Raw genomic sequence first — 18,561 nt, forward strand, 5'->3', positions numbered from 1 at the left:
CAGGTTGCATGCCGTGTGTGCGTAACCTTTTCACAGCTGAGAGTGTTTGAAGCAAAGTATTTACACATAAAAAATTTATGCACACATTATGCACTGAGGCATTGAGATATGCAGCCTTCCATATGTTATACATATTACATATATGATATCTATGCCAAATATTGTGGAGAAAGTAAATGCAATTGCCCATCTGCTCCCCAAACAAGGGGAATGTACTGTAAGTTGTGGGACTGGGGCAGGAGCTCGATGCTCGGGGAATACTGAAGCACCGTGGGGTACGGAAGAACACTACAGATGGAAAGGAGCAGGCAAACTACGACGGCACTAGCTTGGCTTGTGCATGCGTGTGCGGAGAAAAGGCAGTGTTTAAATTCATGTGTTAAGATTTCCTTTCTCCCTCTGGAGAGGAGGGAAGGATTCACTCCATTGAGGAGTGTGAAAGAGCGTGTCCTCCCTCTTTCACCCCCATCCTTCCCCTGAAGGATGAGAGGCCTTTACTCCACAGCAGCCATGTGCAGCATTCCTCCCGCTCCTGCTCCACATCCCTCTACCTCTGCACCATCTCCCTCGCCAAGAACTTTTGTTTTCCCTCCAACGTGCTCTCCCGCGTGCTCCACCACCAACCCTCCCGCCTACATTGCCGACAAATATTTCTAGCGCTTGCGGTGCGGAAGCGGTGAACTGCATGCTGGCGGTGGCCGCAACACAGCACACGGTACAACGTGAACGACATGCACAGTTCACCACGCGTACATACAACGCACAGTGTGGTCCCTACAGACCACGGTGCTCTGCGCATCATGCACCATATACACCATATACACCATACACACCCCATGCACTCCGTGCACTCTCTGCCCCCCATACGCCATACGGGCGATGCACACCGTGCACCCCACACGCCACGCACACCACGCTCTCAGTGCAAGCCATGCACCGTACGCACCCCGCGCCCCATAGGCGACGCGCACTTTGCGCACTTTGCGCACCCTGCGCGCCCCGCGCACCCGGCACGCTGAGGCCGCGCGCCGCCGGGGGGCGGGGTGAAAGCGCCCCGGCCCGCGCTCATTGGCCGCGAGGGAGGCGGCCCCGCCTCCCCCGGCGGCGCGTGCGCGCGCGCTTGCCTGCGTGCGTGCGTGCGTCCGGGCAGAAGTGAGGGGGGTTGGGGGGGTGGGGGCGGGCAGCGCGCGCGCGAGGTGGAAGGGGGCGGGGATTGGTTGCCATGGGAGTGACGTCAAAGTGTGTCGGGGACAGGGAGCGGAGACACGGAAAAGGTCAAACTAAAGGCGAGGAGAGAGGCGGCCGCCGCCGGGCCGGGGCCGGGGCCCAGCCCGAACCCAGGCCGAGCCGGCCCGGCCCGGGCGGCTCCGCGGGACCCGCCGGCCGAGCGAGGGCGGCGGCCGCCATCGGGGGGCCGTGGGCGGGCCGGGCGAGGCAGCCCCGCGAGGCAGCCCCGGCGAGGCAGCCCCGGCGGTCCCCGCGGTGGAGCCGGCCGCCCCCCGCCGCCTCCCCTCACAGGTAACGGGCGAGCGGAGCCCCCGCGGGGCCGCCCCGCCGTGGAGGCGGGCTGGGGCGGGGGGCAGGCCGCGGCCTCGGGCGGCGAGCGGGGCGCGGGGAGGAGGCCCTGGGGCGGTGGGACGGGGGCGGCGGAGCGCTCTCGCTGCGCCGAGGGGCGAGGGGTGCCCTGGGCGGGGGGTTGGGGGGCGGGAGTTGGCAGCCTCCCGTCACCCGGCGGTGTGGGTGAGGCTGTGCAGGGGCCCCCCGCCCCGTCGCACTTTGCGGGCAGGGGTTCTTGTGGGCAGGGAGAGGAGCCCCGCACCCTTCACCGTGCCCCCCCCATTCACCCCCGGGCCAGGGGTCCCTTTCCCACCGTGCAGCCCTTGGGGATTGTGCTCCCCCCACACACCGCGATTTGACCCCGTTGACCTGGGAACAGAAGTCGGGCTTTTTTTTTTTTTTTTTTGTATTTTTCTTTTAGTGGGCTGTAGGGACTTCTGCCCCCGCCCCGGCCCCCAGCTTTGCATAACTTGTCTCCCGAGTTGACTGTCCCTTCCTCCCTGCACTTTGCCCTTGCCCGGTGGTCTGTAGCATGAGGGAGTAAAACTATTCAAGGACTGGGTTTTTTTCTTCAGTGAGAGAGCTGAATCATAAACAAGGCAGACTTCCTAATAATATATATATGTACATCCCTTTTTTTCCCACAGCAGCCCAGTGCTGAAGTAGGATTCTGTGATAGTATAGAACAAGGCCCTTGGGCGTGAATTTTTTCAGAAAACCCTGGAGTGAAGCTGCTATTAGCATGTAGAGTTTGAATGCCACAGGCAGTCTGTTGTCTCTTCATGCTCAAAGAATAATTTAGAGGAGCAGCAATGACTCACTAACAGAAAGAAACCAGGTGAAGTTTCTTACTTTACGACAGACTTACTCTGTGACCTTGCATCAGTCTCTCTGCATCAGTCCTCTGTTTGCTTATGAATCAGGAATAGTGATGCTTTCCAGAAATATCCTGTGAATAAATATACTAATGACTGTGAAATGCTTATCTGCCGTAGCAATAACAGGTAGATAGTGATATTATTTCTGCTATAGTAGCATACAGGCTGTAGCCAGGATGCAAGTGTTTTGCTTGCAGAATTTTCCTGTAGTAGCTACACGTCGATGGAAAGTGGCGCTTGCTTAAAAGACGTATAATAACCTGTGATATTGCATGATCTGCGCTGTGTAGTCATCTTACACTTCATATTTTTGTGAAGAGTGTGCTTTAATATGTTTTCAAAGAGCTGCTGTTCCACAGTGCAAATAGTTTGTGGGTTTTTTTTCTCCTGTTTGCCTAGAACAAAGCTGGTGTCCTCTTCCACTGCTAAGGAAACGGTGGAATTTCTAATGTGGCTGATTATCTCTGATAGCTGGCATCTCTGAGCTATATGGTGTTTTGGTAGGGAACTGGAAGAGGTATTCTGGTATACTTGATAGGATGAAGAAATTACTTCTGGCATTGGTTTGTAACTTATTGTGATGCTATTTAGTTGTACTTGCCAGGGTTGGGTATTTGCATTAACTTGATGCTATCTCAGGGCGCCTCTGTATTTGCAAGAAAATACTAAATGGAGTGACAGTTAAGTTCCTTACATGTGTAATGGAAGATAAACTGAGTAGTTCAGTTTTAGGGACAGTATTTTCCCCTCTCACCTTATATGAAGCTCTCCATAGAAACTCAAATGCCTTAAGTATGCCATAGGCAAAAACTTCAATACAGGAACCGTAGAACTGTGAAGGAGTTAACCTGTCATGGTTCACACACTGCTCTGAAGTGGTGTGCAGCCACTGCAATAACAGGTGAAAGCAGTCAAGCACAGAGCTGGAAGTTGCTGCTGTGAATACTGACCTGAGTCAGCTAAGTATTCCCTCTTTACAGTTTTGCTTTATGCTAACTTGTGCAGCTAGATTACTTGTCTCCTTTTTTTTTTTTAATCCATTGTAGAAGGATACACCAGGAGGAAGCACTATTTGACTAATATCTTAGGGGGTTTTTAAAAGTAACTTGATCTATAGTTTCTCACTTGGCTACTCATGGTAATATGAAATTTCCATAATCTGTTTTAACATTAAATAGGGAAACTTTTATGTGTTGAGGAGGAGGTAAGCACAACACAGTTGGGTTTTTTTGGAGGGGGGGAGGTTTGTTTGTTTTGTTTTGTTTTTTCTCCCCTTAACAAAACTGTAAGCTTCTCTGGTAAAATGGCAATTCATTGTTAATTCATAATATGTAGGTGCCCTGGAAAAATCAAATACCCGGTTTCATAGCTACCCTTAGGCGTCTTTAATTTATGCAAGCAGGGCTCACTGAGTAACTACTCTAAGTCTCATTGACCTTAGTAGGTTTGCAGAGGTCATATTTTAACACAGATAAGTTGTGCTTGAACTATTTTTTCAGTAAGTATTAAGAGCAAGTATTTATGTACATAATTACATGCTTTTTCCAGTTCTCCATTACATTTTCTGTTTTTCTTTAGATTCTTGCTTATAAGTGCTACGGTAAATCTAGAGTCTTCTTGGATTTTATTTTTTATCGCTCATCTTGATATTAGGAAGAAACACAGGTTTTTGAAAACAAGTTCTTTTTCAAGATCTCAGTAAAACAGAGAAAACTATGAGATTTTACAAACAGCTGGAAAGGCCAGTTTTAGGATCAGAGAAACTTGGCATACGGAAAGCCAGTGCAACCCAAACGTATACGAGTGACATCAGCATTTTTCTGAGCCATTTATGCTATTCGCTTCTGTTGGTTCCCAGCAGTGCCTTGTGTCTTATGTAAGCTTGCACTGTACATCCTGTCCTGCTGTTCTCATGCATGAAAATTCATTGGCGTTATCTTACTGTAGGTTTTGAGAGCAGAATAGTTACTGACTGCTTGTTGTCTCAAATGTCTACATGCAAATTTCTTACAAGCATGCCGAAGAGATCTGTGCCAGGAGCATAATACTGTCCTCCTAGGAGACATCAGAGGAGTAACTCGGAGTGAGACACAGCTCATCCTCCTGCTCCTTTTGGTAATGGGAACTGTAACCGCCGTGAAGTAATGTGGTTATGGAGATAATCGTGAGAGAGAGGTTTTACTGGACAAGCCTCGATCTGCATCGTACATAGATGGACCACTAATGCAATTGTGATGGCTGGTGATAAAACAACCATAAAAACCAAAGGACTGAAGTTTCAACAGAAGCTTCGATAATATTAAGACTGGAAAATAGAGGCTTTTATATACTATTACTGTGCACTTCCTGTCACAAGGTCTTGGAAGAGGAATTGTGCCTTCAGATACTGATGCTTTAAACTTGTTCTTGTAGTTAGCATTTAGTCATACATAATGAAGATACTGTCACTTGATGGGTGAAATAGAAGCAAACCCTCCATTATAAGCTTTCAAAACCAAACATTCCTTCTGTTTTTCTGCTTGCTAAATCTAGCTGAAACTTGCTGGCATAAAATCCTGCAGTAGTGCAATGTTTATAGTTTAAGTAAATCGGGCACCTTCTTTGAACCGTATCTAATGTTTCAGTTTAAAAAAAGGAAAAGTGTTTCTTAAATATACTCTAGTCTGTTTTGTTAGTGCCCTAGCAGCATGAGGGAGCCAAATTCCTGCTTACCTGTCTGGGTGAACGTGCTTGTCCTTGTCTGGCTCCATGGCTTGTTTTGAACAGCTGGAAAGTTTCCTTATGAGCACTGATGTAGTGCGGTCATGTATGTGACTGTACAAGACCTATAGCTCTGCAGTGGAACCACATATGGAAGGGAAGGAGGGTTGACATGGAGAAGCGCACCTGGAGAGGAGTGCTGATGTGGAAGGCCCGTGGAAGTAACGAAGAAATCTTTCCTGTGACTTTCCACAAGTGATCTGTTCCGTACTGCACAAAACAATCTCTTATTGTAATGGAGAAACAAAGGGAATATAAGACTTAACAAGGGGAATATAAGACTTGACAAGGAGACTGGTTATCTGAAAAGGAACAGGTGCAATGCTTTGACACTTAAAAGCTAAACAAATTCCTGTAAGTGAGCTGTTCTTGCAGAGTTTAAGGAAATTTCTTGGCAAAACATCTAAAAGGGACTTGAATTTTCATTTTGAGTAGGGAATTGAATTATCACTATTGCTTTTATCACACAAATCTAGGAATGCATGGGCTTTCTAGTGCTTTTGTTATTTTTGGAGGATATGCAAATCTGTTTTAGTACCATATACAGGAAAATGGACAGCAATGCAGTTGTATGCATTTTAGAGATGTAGCAGCTGTAAGAGTAAACTTTGTGTAAAAAAAAAAAAATTACTTCAAAAGCACCTGCATGTAGCAGATTCAGGATTCCATTACATTATATTTTATTGCTTTACAGATATTTATGTGAATATGAAAGTCCACATATATGTTGTCATTATTCAATAGCCTTTTTGTTCTGTAGATGTAGGCAAATAAAATGTAGTCTGGATGCTTAAATCTGCTAAAATATTTATAAGAAAGTTGGCTCTTGGAAAAAGTTTCCCACAGGATGCAGTGGGTGTCAGGTCTAAAGGTCAGTGGCAGATAAAATAAAGTGAAGGCTCTTTTGGATTTATTTTTCTTTTTTTTTTTTTAAACAAACCCTCCTTGTGTAAAGAAGCATGGAATCTTTCTTTGTTACTTCCTAAATTTCCGAATGCTAACAGGCATTTACAGCTTTGTTCGTACTTAAGCATTTTGTTAAACTTTTTTTTTTCCTCTCCTAAAGAAAAGAAAATAAAATCAGTTCAGTTAATATATTCATGAACCCTTAGCACAGAAGTTCCTGGTGCAAATCAAAAAAGCCAGATGGAGTTTTAAGTGACTGTCATGTACAACTTAGAAAACGAACATTCCTGATACTAATAAAAGGGCCAGATTGGAACTACATAATTAATCCCAGTGTCCTTTTCAACACATGATAAGATTTGGCTATAACAGCCATAGAATTAATGGAGACAACTGTCAAGTTCTGTGAAGCAGTGGGTTGTTTGCCTAAAATAAAAATACCTGCATGCTTACTCTTGTACATATCTACTGGTGATTAGCACTCATGCTGCAGTTTAAATGGGAAAATAAGCGTGAGTAGTGGCTGAGTTGGTCTTGAATCTATTTCCTGTCTTAAATAGGTATGTAAATAGATTTATATACATATTTAATATGTATAATTTATCTGCATACATATTTTATGTATATAAATCTATTTACAGACAGGAAATAAGTATACAGGGTTTTTTAAGTGTTACGTGGCAATACCTTCTCTCCATTGGAGTAGATTTGAAATGTAATGACTGGGGAGCCCCAGGGAGCAATCTTGCAATTAAGTTTATTCACCGTATGTATCAGTGACCTGGAAGAAGTGTGCAGGAAGGTGCTAAAAAGGCGGGGGGGGGGGGGGGAGGGGAGGAGGTTTATGAGATGGCACAAAGTCTGTGTCAGAGACAGACAGGAGGAGGAGTGGGCAGATGGTAGTCAGTACGAAACAGGTGAATAATCAGATTGAGAACAAGCTGAATAGACTGTGCAAGTGAGTATGCTGTTTGCATTTTTGGTTTAAAGTGATAGGGATTTTTCCTGTTGTGATCTATGGAACAGAGAGGTAAAAATCTTGTCGGTGGAAGCATATATAATGGTGAAAGCATGCCTGCCATTGTCAGAGGGAACTTCTGGGATGAGTACAAAGGTCAGTGCTTTCAGAACTATCTGGACTGGGAAACCTTAAAAAAAATCTATTCAGTTTTGTAGACTTCACCTGCAAGTTTATTCAGGTCTTTGGCATGTATAACATGGAATAATATTAAAATAATCTGAAATCTTAGAGCCTTGATAATATGGATGTGCTGTGTGACGATAGATTTTTATTTTTCCTGAAATGGTCTAGAAAGTAGCAAGATGTGTGATAATTTGTTTACATAATTTATTTTATCGAGTTTGTTTGAAAACTTTTTGGGTAGCTGTCTAGCCTAACTGTTTGTTGCCTGGCTCGGTGATCTTTTCCAGATTGTTGCTTGGAGGCACCATTGCAGTGATGAAGGTAAAGAAGAACAAAGGGATGGTTGTACTGTGATTGATCTCCTAACACCTAGCACAATGCTAAGGATTATACAAAAAATAAAAAATCCAGAAATGGAAAAAATCCTTCCCCACTGATTCTAGCTTCAAAAAGGTTATAATGTAAATTTATAATAATAATAAGGCATACACCTTATGTATGTGAGTGTATTTAGATCCCGTTGATCAGCCTATCAGTAACTCTGTCAATTCAATAGCAATCTTGGTCTTTCCTGTTTATATTTGTTTCAAAATGTTCCTGCTTTTTTCTTTTTTAGGGAGTTCCATAAGTTAAAACAGCAGTGAACTGCTCTAACTGGAGAATGCCCTGCTCCCCAGTAAAGAGGCATTGCTTTGTCTGAGCTGGCACTTAATGAGAAGAAGCACAACCCACCTTGCAGTTTAAAATTTATCTAGTACAGATACGTTTTCTATGCCTGAAGTTACCCTTTAGTAATATCAGTTTGGTCCTTGTATACTGTCATCTTAGGATGCCTCAGTCTGAACATGACCAGTAAAGTTTTAACAACACAAGAAGGTTGAGGGGAGTTAGGTCTATATTTCTGCAGAAATGAAGGTTAGAAAGATAAAGGAAAGAAGTTTAAAATATTCACAAGAAGTGCCCTAGGTAAGATTGTTTCATGTCTGAGGGCGTGTTGAATCCTATGGGAATGAGGAAGCTAAACTACTCAAAGGCTGTTTAATTCTTATGTTTCACACTGAATCAACATGATGTTTCAATATCAAAGTGGTATTAGTGGAGTTTTTAAGAATGTGGACATTTTATGTAAAGAATATAGAGATAAAATAAGTTAGTCCAAAACAAATTTTCTGCTGTGTCGGAGCTGTATGGAGAATGAATGTTGGAGGCTTATCATGAGTATAATAAATCAAAATGCCATATGAGCCTCAGAGGACTTTCTTAATTCACGTCATTGTTTTCTCTGCAGATACAGCATGGTTCAGCCAAATGCAGGGTTGTCATTCTTCTGATGTTGAAAGTGTTTCTAAATGTTGCTGAAGACTGAGCTCTTTTCTAATGTGTTATCTTAAACTGCTCAGTTCATCGTTTGGAGTGTTCAGTGCGGTAGCTGAGTACTTTTATATGCAGAAATCACAGTCTGAGTTCGCAGTTTTGGGTGAGTGGTGAGGTATGTTGTGTACTGTTGATAACCTACAGAAAAGGCTCAAATTATACCTTCTGGAAAGTACTATTTCCCAAAGCTGATGCTTGGCAACAGAAGATGCCCTTCTGACCCTCCGCAGCTTGGCAGAAAATGCTCCTTAGCGCATGAGCTTCCTAAGCATATATCCCAGGGTACAGACTGCTTGGAGCTGCTGGCACAGAGTATTTTTTTTCTTTTTTTAACCTTCACCAAACTCTCTCCTTTCCCCATATCCTCAGTACCAGGCAAACAGAATAGTAAAACAGAGGGCAGAGTTATTTAGTAAGATAGAAATTGGAAACAAAAGGGTAAAAGTAGAACAGACTGAAAACTCTGTTCTGGTTTAAGCACGTGGTGACCTGTCTAGCTCTTTAGCTGCTGTTGCCTAGAATTTCTAAGGCATGTCTCAGCTGTTGAACCTGGAGAGTCAGTACTCATAGCAATAGTCTTGCATCAGTGTTAGCTTTGATGAAGTAAGTAACGTTAAAATTGCTGTGAGTTTTCCATCACACCTTCCTTTCTTTTGCCTCATCCTTACTAGCGCTCTCGCTGGGGGTGCAAAAGCCATGTGTTGTTTGTGGCTCTTCCTGGAGTTGGGCAACTTTGTGCTTAAAGGCTGTTGCTTTTTCTTTTTATCCATATTCATTCTGCTGGCTGACTGGTCCGTATTTGATATGCATCATGATTTTAACACACATTCTTACAACACACTCGTACGCTTAGTGTAATGTGTGTTGCTAACCTGCTGTTTTCTGAGAGTATCTTTAGCTTTTTGTAGAGACCATGTGAGATATTATTAGTGCTGCTGATAAACTTTGTAACTAAATGATCTGATTATATACAGATCATGCTTGTAAATAAATATTCTTTCTCATTATTGCCCCTCAACCTACTTCTTTCTGAGTTTTGCTTATCTTAAATTATTGTTCAGTAAACTTAACCAGTAAAACTTTAACTTAAGAGAAATCGATATTGCACTCACTTCTAGAAGGATAAGTAAACACACTTTTCCCATCAAATTAGGTTAAGATAAGAAATACTACAGCTAACTAATTTTTAATATTAGTTTGACAGGTGTATGCTTTATGTCAATAAGACAAAGGCAGTGTTTTCAAAAATGTTTTTCTTGATGGTGGTTCTATGACCCAAACTCTCTGATCTCCCTGTAGGTCAAGGACATCTTCATTTTCACATGGCCCTTTGCTGTGGGATAACTAAGCCGTCTGCTCACAGGATCAGGCACTTTCAGGTCACTGGAACATTGGGAATGTTCTGGTATCAGGGAAGCTAGTTCTTCTGCAACCTGTCCCTCATCTGTTCTGAATATATCAAGGGAGTACTTCAAGGAAATATCAAGGAAAGTTAAGGTGACTTCTAGAGCTTTATGAAGATTTATATGCTGTATCTGTAGCCTTCATAGCAGAAAAGAAAACTGTAACACTAAACAGAGCTTGCCATGTTAAAAACTTGAATCAGCTGTGATATAAGACAGATTCTTTAACAAGAAAACTTGTGATATTTTCTTTGCTTAAAATACACATCTGCCTATTTTGACTCTTCCCTCTCCTCTGATTTTTTTTTTCAGTCGCTCTGTAACTTGAAAAATGAGTTGCCACATCTGATCCAATGCTTTTAATATTATTAATTACAAAATAAATGTAGTAGTTGATATCCTCAGATATTATGTGATTAGGCATGATTATCTTGTCTTGTATTTTTCATTTGATTGCAGCCTGTATGACTGCTTTGAGTTCAAAAGCCTATTACAATGAGTTTTTTCACTTTGAATATGGTGGCTAAATGACTGGTCTTGATAAACATGCTAGTTGGATCAGGAACTGCTAAGCTGGTGGTTCAGTTAAAAGTCAGGTTATGCCAAATATTAACTAGAAGCAGTAAAATCTCAGGAAAAGAAAATTAATCTGTGTACTCAAACATTCCTTGGTTCTAAAAAAATGATTGAAGCTGTGATTCTATATTTTAATGTGAAGTTGCATACTACAATATCAGGGAGAAGTACTGGTTTATTTGTTGCTCTTTCTTACACAACACAAATTTCAGTGCGAAGTTCTTTATTGTTGCAGTTAAGGATATCTGACTTCTTGCTTATATATAAATTAAGAAACAAGACCTTTATTTACACAGCTTGAATTGCTGTTATATGTAGTATTACTTTTAAATTTCTCCTAAGAATACCAGGCATGCCAATAAAACCAAACCTCTGCTGCAATTCTCAAAGACTGTTAATTATTAATTATTTTTCTTTTTGTGAAAAGGGGAATGTCTTCCTAAGTCACCTGCTTTAAATGAAAAGGTAAATACTGGTTTTCTGTCAATTTACTGGTACACTACAAATCTACTATTGCAGAATTTTCCTTAATAGTTTAGACAGTTTATAATATGCTGTTAATTTGAACTATGTGGCTGTCTGCTTTAGTAATTCCTTCATCCCCTGTAGAATCAAGAAGTTATTTTAGCTGTCTCGTTAATCTTTTACAGGTAGGACTTTCAGATCATTGGAGACTGAAGCACTGTGGTGTATAGGTTATTGATAACTCTGTTTCCTGTCTTTTAAGCTGCTGCTTTAAGTTGGAGAATATAATTCATTTGAGGAGTTCTACTTTTAAATAGTATTGTAGTTAAGTTGGAATTTGAAAGGTTAAATGTGAGATTTCGTTTGTGTATTGAGCTTGACAAATACTGCCAACTGGGATACTGTCTTTCTTGCATTTAAGTGGAGCCTAAGGTAGCTGACTTTTTGTGGCTTTGTGGAAGGACAGTGAGTTTTGGTCTGTTGTTGGTGCTTAAGTTTATTTTATACAATGACTGGAAGCCTGTATTTGCAGCATTTCCTTAAGTGTACCCTCATTGGTCCCATTGTACAGGTTAACTTTTATTTAACTATTTTTACAGACCATATTTGTTCTAGAAATGCTCTGGCTGATGCTTACTACTCTAGTACCAGTTACATATTAATTCGTCACATGGGAAGAAGATTACAAACTGCACATGAAATGGATTTTTTTTTTTAAAATTGAATTGATTCCTTAGAGGAATTTCTTGATGTTTTTACAACATTTCTGTTGAGCTAATATGGACTCCACTGACCTCTGCTTGAGATACCACAGTTCTGCAAAACTGACTGAGAATTTGCAGTTGGTCACTCAGATAAAGAACAGAAGTAGTGGGTGTCTGTAAAAAGGGCTTTCAGTAACATGTCCCACACTTGCAGGTAGACAACATGGAAGAGGTTGAGGAAAATAGCTGATTTACAAGTTGAGTCAATCTCCCAACACCCTGAGAGTTTTCTTCAGTTACCTATCCTGGTTCCTTTGGCTTCTAAAAAAGCATTTGAAACAGATGATAGCCCTTGTGGAAAGCTGAATGAAGATACCTTTCAGCTCTTTAAACAGGTGAAATAAGTCTTAAGGACTGTAGTATCCTTGCTCTTCAAGCCTCTTTCAGGGAGCATCATCTGGTTTTATGAACTGAGTGAAGAGCCACGCATTTGCTTATTTTTTAATTTTTGTAAACACATTATTTTCATATGTAAATGTGGTAAAATGAGGTGGGCAGCTTTAATTTTTTTTTTAGCTCATTTGTTTTGGGGAGATGCCTGGCTTTAATGAGATTTTATTTTGGGCACTAGTAAAGTTCACTTAAAAATCCTGATAAAATAAAATTTATAATGTAGAAACTCCAGGCTTGATGTTTTTGTGTGGGAGCTCTACTTTTGGCCTTGGCTTGCATCTCTCATGCAAACTTTTCTGCAGAGCTGTACCCTTGACCTAATGAAGTAACTAATGTTAATGTGTTAGTAGCCAGCCAGCCACAGAAGGAGGATTGAACCACATCCTTGGTTAGAGGTTTTCACAAATATTTTTCAGGAATATTAGTATTCAGAAATGTATTATACAGCCAAGTTCTTCAGGGGAGGTTTTGCCTTAGGTGCTTTAGATGCTTCTGACTACTTGGAAACATTTTTTGTTTATTTTTGCATTCTTTTGGTTTGTCTTTGCCTCTCCAAGGTCAAGATGCTTTCTGGACTAATCTGTACTGTCCGCATACCAGCAGATGGAGCATTGGTAATGTAAGACAGGCTTCTAACTCCCCCGAGCATTTAGAAAAAGTGATTGCCATGTAAGTCCTGCTCAGTTGATTTTCGTGGAGGTGGAGTCTGCGGACTCTGTTTGGCATAGAAGTCTGTGGGAACAGCTCCATGTTAACATGCAGTGTTAACAAAAAATGCTGAAGGACAGTTTTCAGACTTGCAGTTGGGGTGTGCTTTGATGCAGAGAGTGAAAGGCACCTTGGTGTTCCTCTACTGTGTTTTTGGTTGGTTGTTTTTTTTTTTCCAAATGTCAGTTTCCTGTTGCAAGGCATGGAAGTATTGAAGCCACATCTAAATGGTTATAATGTTGATACTACCTTTAAGGGAGCATGATTTTTCCAAATTCTCTTTTTTTTGTTGTTGTTTACTGTGTCTTTGAGATATACAGCTCTTTCACATTACTGTTCCCCACTCAAAACGTTGATACTAGAGGTCTTAAGTATTGCTATCTTTTTCTGGGCGGTGGTGGGGAAAGGTTCCTGTCGTGGTTAAAGAATTCACCTATATTGATTTGACACTATATTGCCACCAAAACGGGCAGTCTTGTCGGTGCTAGGGATTGTACTGCCATCCAGTAATTGAGATCAGCTACCTGCTGTAGCAGAAAACTGATCTTTTTTCTTTTTTTCTCCCCCCCCGCCCCCCCCCCCCCGGATTAGTTTGCAGCTTGCATAATGAAATTATAAAATACCTGTAACAGTGGAGGAAGCAGGAATCCCTCAGCTGGAAGACAGAGCAGGACTACTCTTCTGCGATAGTGTCCTTACTGTGTTCAATTTAAACCATCCTGAAAGTGCACCAGTAGTCAGGCTCTGTGGCGTGAGTATTCTCTTCATGTTTTTGGAATAGTCATTGTGCAACAGCCACCCTCATTAAGATAACTATAAAGCAATATTAAATTGCAATAAATGATGTTCTTACTGTGCAGTTGTTTTCTATTTGAGGTGTGAAAAAGATCTCAGCTGCATGTAATCGTTGCATTCATGCATTACTCTGTATTTTGCAGGCATGCATAAAATGTAAGTGTTTAGGTTCTGTGAGTTAAAATGCAGCTAATAAAAATTGCTTCAGGATTAACTTTGGAATAACTGTCCGTTATTATCTCCAGAATGCCTATCACTATAGGCTGGATAATGTCATTCTTTGCTGCTGATTCTGTTTTTTCCCCTAAGAAATAGATTTATTTTTTTTAGTTGGTAGGTTTCGGAGAGGAAGATGAAGAATCCTGAATAATTTTCTTTGACAGAGTACTGCACCAAGACTGAATATAGGGATAATTTGTAGCAGATCCTACAAAACTTGTTCTAAATCCTGCTCAGAGCAGGGCACTCCAAACAGTAAAAGTAGCTCGTACTGGATAGCATTTGGCAATGCAGCTTTAGGATATTTCTTGACACTGTGAACCCCAGAATAGACCTGTAAATTTCCAACTCTTTTAGAAAATTTGCTGCCAAATGAAACTGCATTGGGATATTATTCTAATTTGTATTACTGAATTATCTAATGGCTTAAAGCTTCAGAAAGGCTTTCCTACTGTATGTGCTTCTCCTGCCATTTACTTGACTTTGCACTCAGTGGACATCTCGCTAAACTGATTCAACTTGCACAACAGTTGAAAGGTCATGTAGTGAACTACATTCGTGTTTTAATTGGAATCAGGAATGCAATTTTGACCTGACTGTTCTGATGGTCTCCAATTACTGTTCTGTAGTTCTTGTGGAACGTGCAAATCGACTTCTTTTGGATGAAACAAAATTGAAAGGTGTGCTTCTGGACTTGACTAATGCATTTGGTTTAAGGCTATTGAGACCATAGATAGTACTAGAGCTAATTCTGAAATGAGATCCCCTGGAATATGTGTAGTTTGAATATTGTCTTCAGCATGAATGGTTTTGTTTTGCAGATCTCCTCCTCTTGCAGTACACTACCCACTAATGTGGGCCTAGGGATGGGTTTTTTTAGATTAATGCAATATATTAGTTAGTTCACCAAAAGGTGTGAAAACCAGCAGTCAATGCAAGGAAGAGAGAGTTCATTTTAGCTACTAGTCTTATTGATTAAATTGAGTACCTTTCTTTCTTATTTTGAAACTCAGTGACAGCATGAGATAATTCAAGGTTCACTAGACCAAAAGTACCCAAAAAGCAGGATTATAATGTCAGGTTTTGTCTTCACCAAGCTGTTTTGTCTATTGTATTGAATTGTTGCTTAATCCTAAGGTTTTAGAAGTGAGCTGTAGGAACCAGTCCTTCTAGTCCTAAGTTATTCCCAAACTGTTTGTTTACTGTAATTGGTTTAATTCTGATTATCACTAAAGCTCTGCATTTGTAGTGTGACAAAATAACAGTTTGATGGGTCATACTGTCAATCTTCTGTATTTAGTTTATTATGATTTGAAAAGCTATATTTAATAATAGGAGGAAACAAAATCAAGACTTGCTAGGGAAAAATAGACTTAAAATCTGTAGTCTGTCTTTAAATGTAAGGTATCCTTGTGTATTGCTTAAGAGTGACATTTTAAAAATTTTGTGGTCAAAATTGTCTTGTGGGAAACATTCCACTGCCTTTTTCAAAGTTGAGGGAGCTTCTACAAGCAAGCCAAGTGAAAATATCTTTCATATTGCCTGTTCTTAAAGATACTGGCATAAAATTATAATCTTGAAGGGTTTTTTCTGGAAGAACATTACAAGTGATCTACAAAGGTGACCATGGGATAGTGTTTGGCAGGATATTTAAATTCAGTAGGCTTAAGTATTCAGTTTCTATTTTCGCTGTAGTTTTATTTTTTTAAAATACTTGGCACCAGCTGATTAAGAACATTAAATATTTGTGATTTCAGAACTGTTGGAGCTGCTAGCACTGCAGTCTATTGATAACACCTGTCTGTTTATAGCAAAGTCTGTACTGATGTCATGGATAATTCTTTTTCCAAAGACTTATTGACTTCATCATGGCTGAGGATAATTATATAAACAAGGCTATAGTTGCTGGAAGCATATCACAGGAATTAATGAGATCATGGAGTTGCAAGTAGAATGGTCAGAAGAGACTTCTGGAGGTCTCTGGTCCAACCATTTCTTCAAAGCAGGGCTCTAACCAGCACTTGGTGGGGTCAGCCGTGGCTTTGTCCTATGAAGCCATGAAAACCCCCAGGGACAGAGAATCCACTGCCTCTCTGGGAAGCCTGTTCCTGGGCTTCACCAGCCTCCTAGTGAAAAAATTTGTCATCATGCCCAACCGGAATTTTCCATGCTGGCTTTTGTGGCTGTTTCTCTTTCTTATCCTATCTGCCAGTGCTGAGAAAGCATTAGGCTTGACTGACTTTATACTTCCCATCTTGGTAGCTGTAGGCAGCTCTTAGATGGTCCCTAGCCTTTTTTTTGCAGAGAAAACAGGCCCATCTCCCTCAGCCTCTCTCTGTGGGCGATGCCCTTGAGGCCCTTGACCACCTTGGTAGCCCAGGGCTGGACCCTCCTTGGTTCCTCAGCATCCTCCTTGAAGTGGGGGTCCTCACCTGAGCACCTGGTGCCTGCAGAGTGTCCTTGCCAGTGGCAGGCAGAGAAGGGCTAACATCCCTTACCTGCAGTCCTCTCTGCGGTTTCTCTTCTCTGCAGTGAGATGTTGGCTCCTGTTTCACCTGGCTTCTGCCCCGACACCTGGGCCCTCTCCAGGAGGACTGTTACTCAGCCAGCCCTCCCCAGCCTGTGCTGATGCATGGGGTGGTTCTGCCCTGGGCGCAGAGCTTTGCGCTTTTCCTTCTTGAATCTGATGAGGAGGTTTCTCTTGGCCTTGTCCTCGGGTTTATCATGGTCTGTGTCTGTTGGTAGGAGCGCTGCCATTCACTGTGTCAGCGCCATCTTCTTCTCTGCCCACCTCCACTTTACTATCACCCGCTCGTTTGCTGAGGGTGCACTCTGCATCGTCTTCCTGGTTGCTGACGAGTGTGTTTGGAGCCCTGTGTTGTCCCCAGGGGTCCTCCCTTGCCAGCTTGCGTCTGGATGTTCAGCTGTTGGTTGCAGCCGCGTGAGCCAGAGATCCAGCCAGTTTTCCAGCTCAGCTTCCCTTCTGTTTGTTGAGCTCAGGCTTCTTCAGCTCCCAGGTGAGACTGTGGTGGGAGACTGTGTTGAAAGCCATGCTAAAGTCAAAGTATGTTACATGCGCCATTCAACTTTGATGAAAGTAGCCTCTCAGCTCTTCATGTGAGGCTGGTTGAGTACATTCTGCCTTTGATAAATCTTTAACTGTTCATGATTTTCTTTTTGTCCACATTTTTGAAAAATTAATTCCAAATGGGTGTGTTCCATGTGCCTTCTAGAAGTTGGTGGTACTCCGTACCTCCTCTCTTGACTTTCTCAGTCATGAGTATGGTGGTTTTTGTGCTTGTCAGGAACATTCTGTGAATGCCATGACACTTTTTTCTAGATGATACTGGTAATTCTGTATAGAATACAGCAAAAGATGACTAATGCATTTGGTAGTTGGTAAGCAAAAATTTTTAACAGCCAGTATGAAAATCAAAGATTATTTTCATTATGTAGAAAAAGATTTCCTGCTAGAAGTCACTTCTGTCTTAAAAAAAAATTGAATGCCTCCTCTTATCGTAGTCTAGTAACTAAATGTTAAATGTTACATTGCTCCAAGTAGGGAAGCATGACTCAAATTTGTCAGATATACTCCTGGCATATTTACAGACTAGGAAAGTCTATTTTAATTCTTGTTGTGTTATAAATTATTGAAGGAGGTGGCTTGATTCTAGAGGAAATGGTGTTTGAGAGAAAGGGTATGAAAGTAGTAATTTTCTAAGTATATTTGTCAGATCCTATGTAAGATTGATTTGAGAATATGGAGTAATGTTTTCAAGATTAACTGTTTAGCCAGCACATTTTGGTTTTTTTTTTTTCCAATTACTGTCAGTAAATCGTGAATATTATTTTCTGGAAAGAACTTGGTGAAATCTACATTTTAAATACAGATAATTGTTCTGAGAGTAGTTGAAAGGTGTTTTGTATTTTTTTTGTTGTTGTTGTATGGTTTTTGTTTTGTTTTTGAAATTGTTGATCCTGAAGTGGATGCCATGACTGCGTGCTGTTCTTGTGTGGACTGTTTCCTTTGTGGAAGCAGGCTATATATGTGTACTTACAAGAATGAGTCTCTTGGGTATTATTGCAAAACAAATAATTAACTTTTTTTTGACTTGTGCATAAGGACAAAGATGCTTTGTAAAACGAAGTGCCATGCACTTATCTGATGGTCGTGACTTGCATGCTTGCTGGGTTGAGCTTATTTTCTTTGAAGTAATTAAAAAAAAAAATTGTATATGCTCTGGGAGCAAGGTTAGGATTGATACTGGTATACAGATCACTTCAGTCTAATATCTTTCAGGATTTAATTGCCATGCAGGAGTTGAGCTCACTTTATACAGCAGGGGAAATACATTTTTGTGACACTGTACTTTCACCAAAGTCTACAGGCTGCAGTAACAATCTCCAGGCTCTGCTTACCAAAATTAAGTGTGAGAATGCCAAGATTTGTCATGTTTGCAAGGACTGGAATATGTTCACACAGGATTATCTTTAAAATGGGGATGTTTGTCTTGTATTCCCTGTGGATCTCTGGGTGCCCTGGCCCTTACCAGCTTCTCCAGCAATCTAGTAATATGGTGTAGACTTAATTGTTCGACTGCTGATGTAAGCAGACTATC

The 18,561-nt window shown here is 41.3% G+C and overlaps 1 protein-coding gene across 1 annotated transcript in view; it reads left to right on the top strand.

Moving 5' to 3' along the window:
- Window positions 1–1,288: 1,288 nt before the first annotated feature.
- ZFAT (zinc finger and AT-hook domain containing) overlaps window positions 1,289–18,561 on the top strand; it is a 151,119-nt gene continuing 133,846 nt past the window's right edge. The window contains exon 1 of the mRNA XM_072851843.1: window positions 1,289–1,518. The gene's annotated coding sequence lies outside the window, so the exon portion shown is untranslated. The remainder of the gene's footprint in view (window positions 1,519–18,561) is intronic.

This window comes from Ciconia boyciana, chromosome 2, assembly GCF_034638445.1.
Source record: "Ciconia boyciana chromosome 2, ASM3463844v1, whole genome shotgun sequence".
NCBI classification, from domain to species: domain Eukaryota; kingdom Metazoa; phylum Chordata; class Aves; order Ciconiiformes; family Ciconiidae; genus Ciconia; species Ciconia boyciana.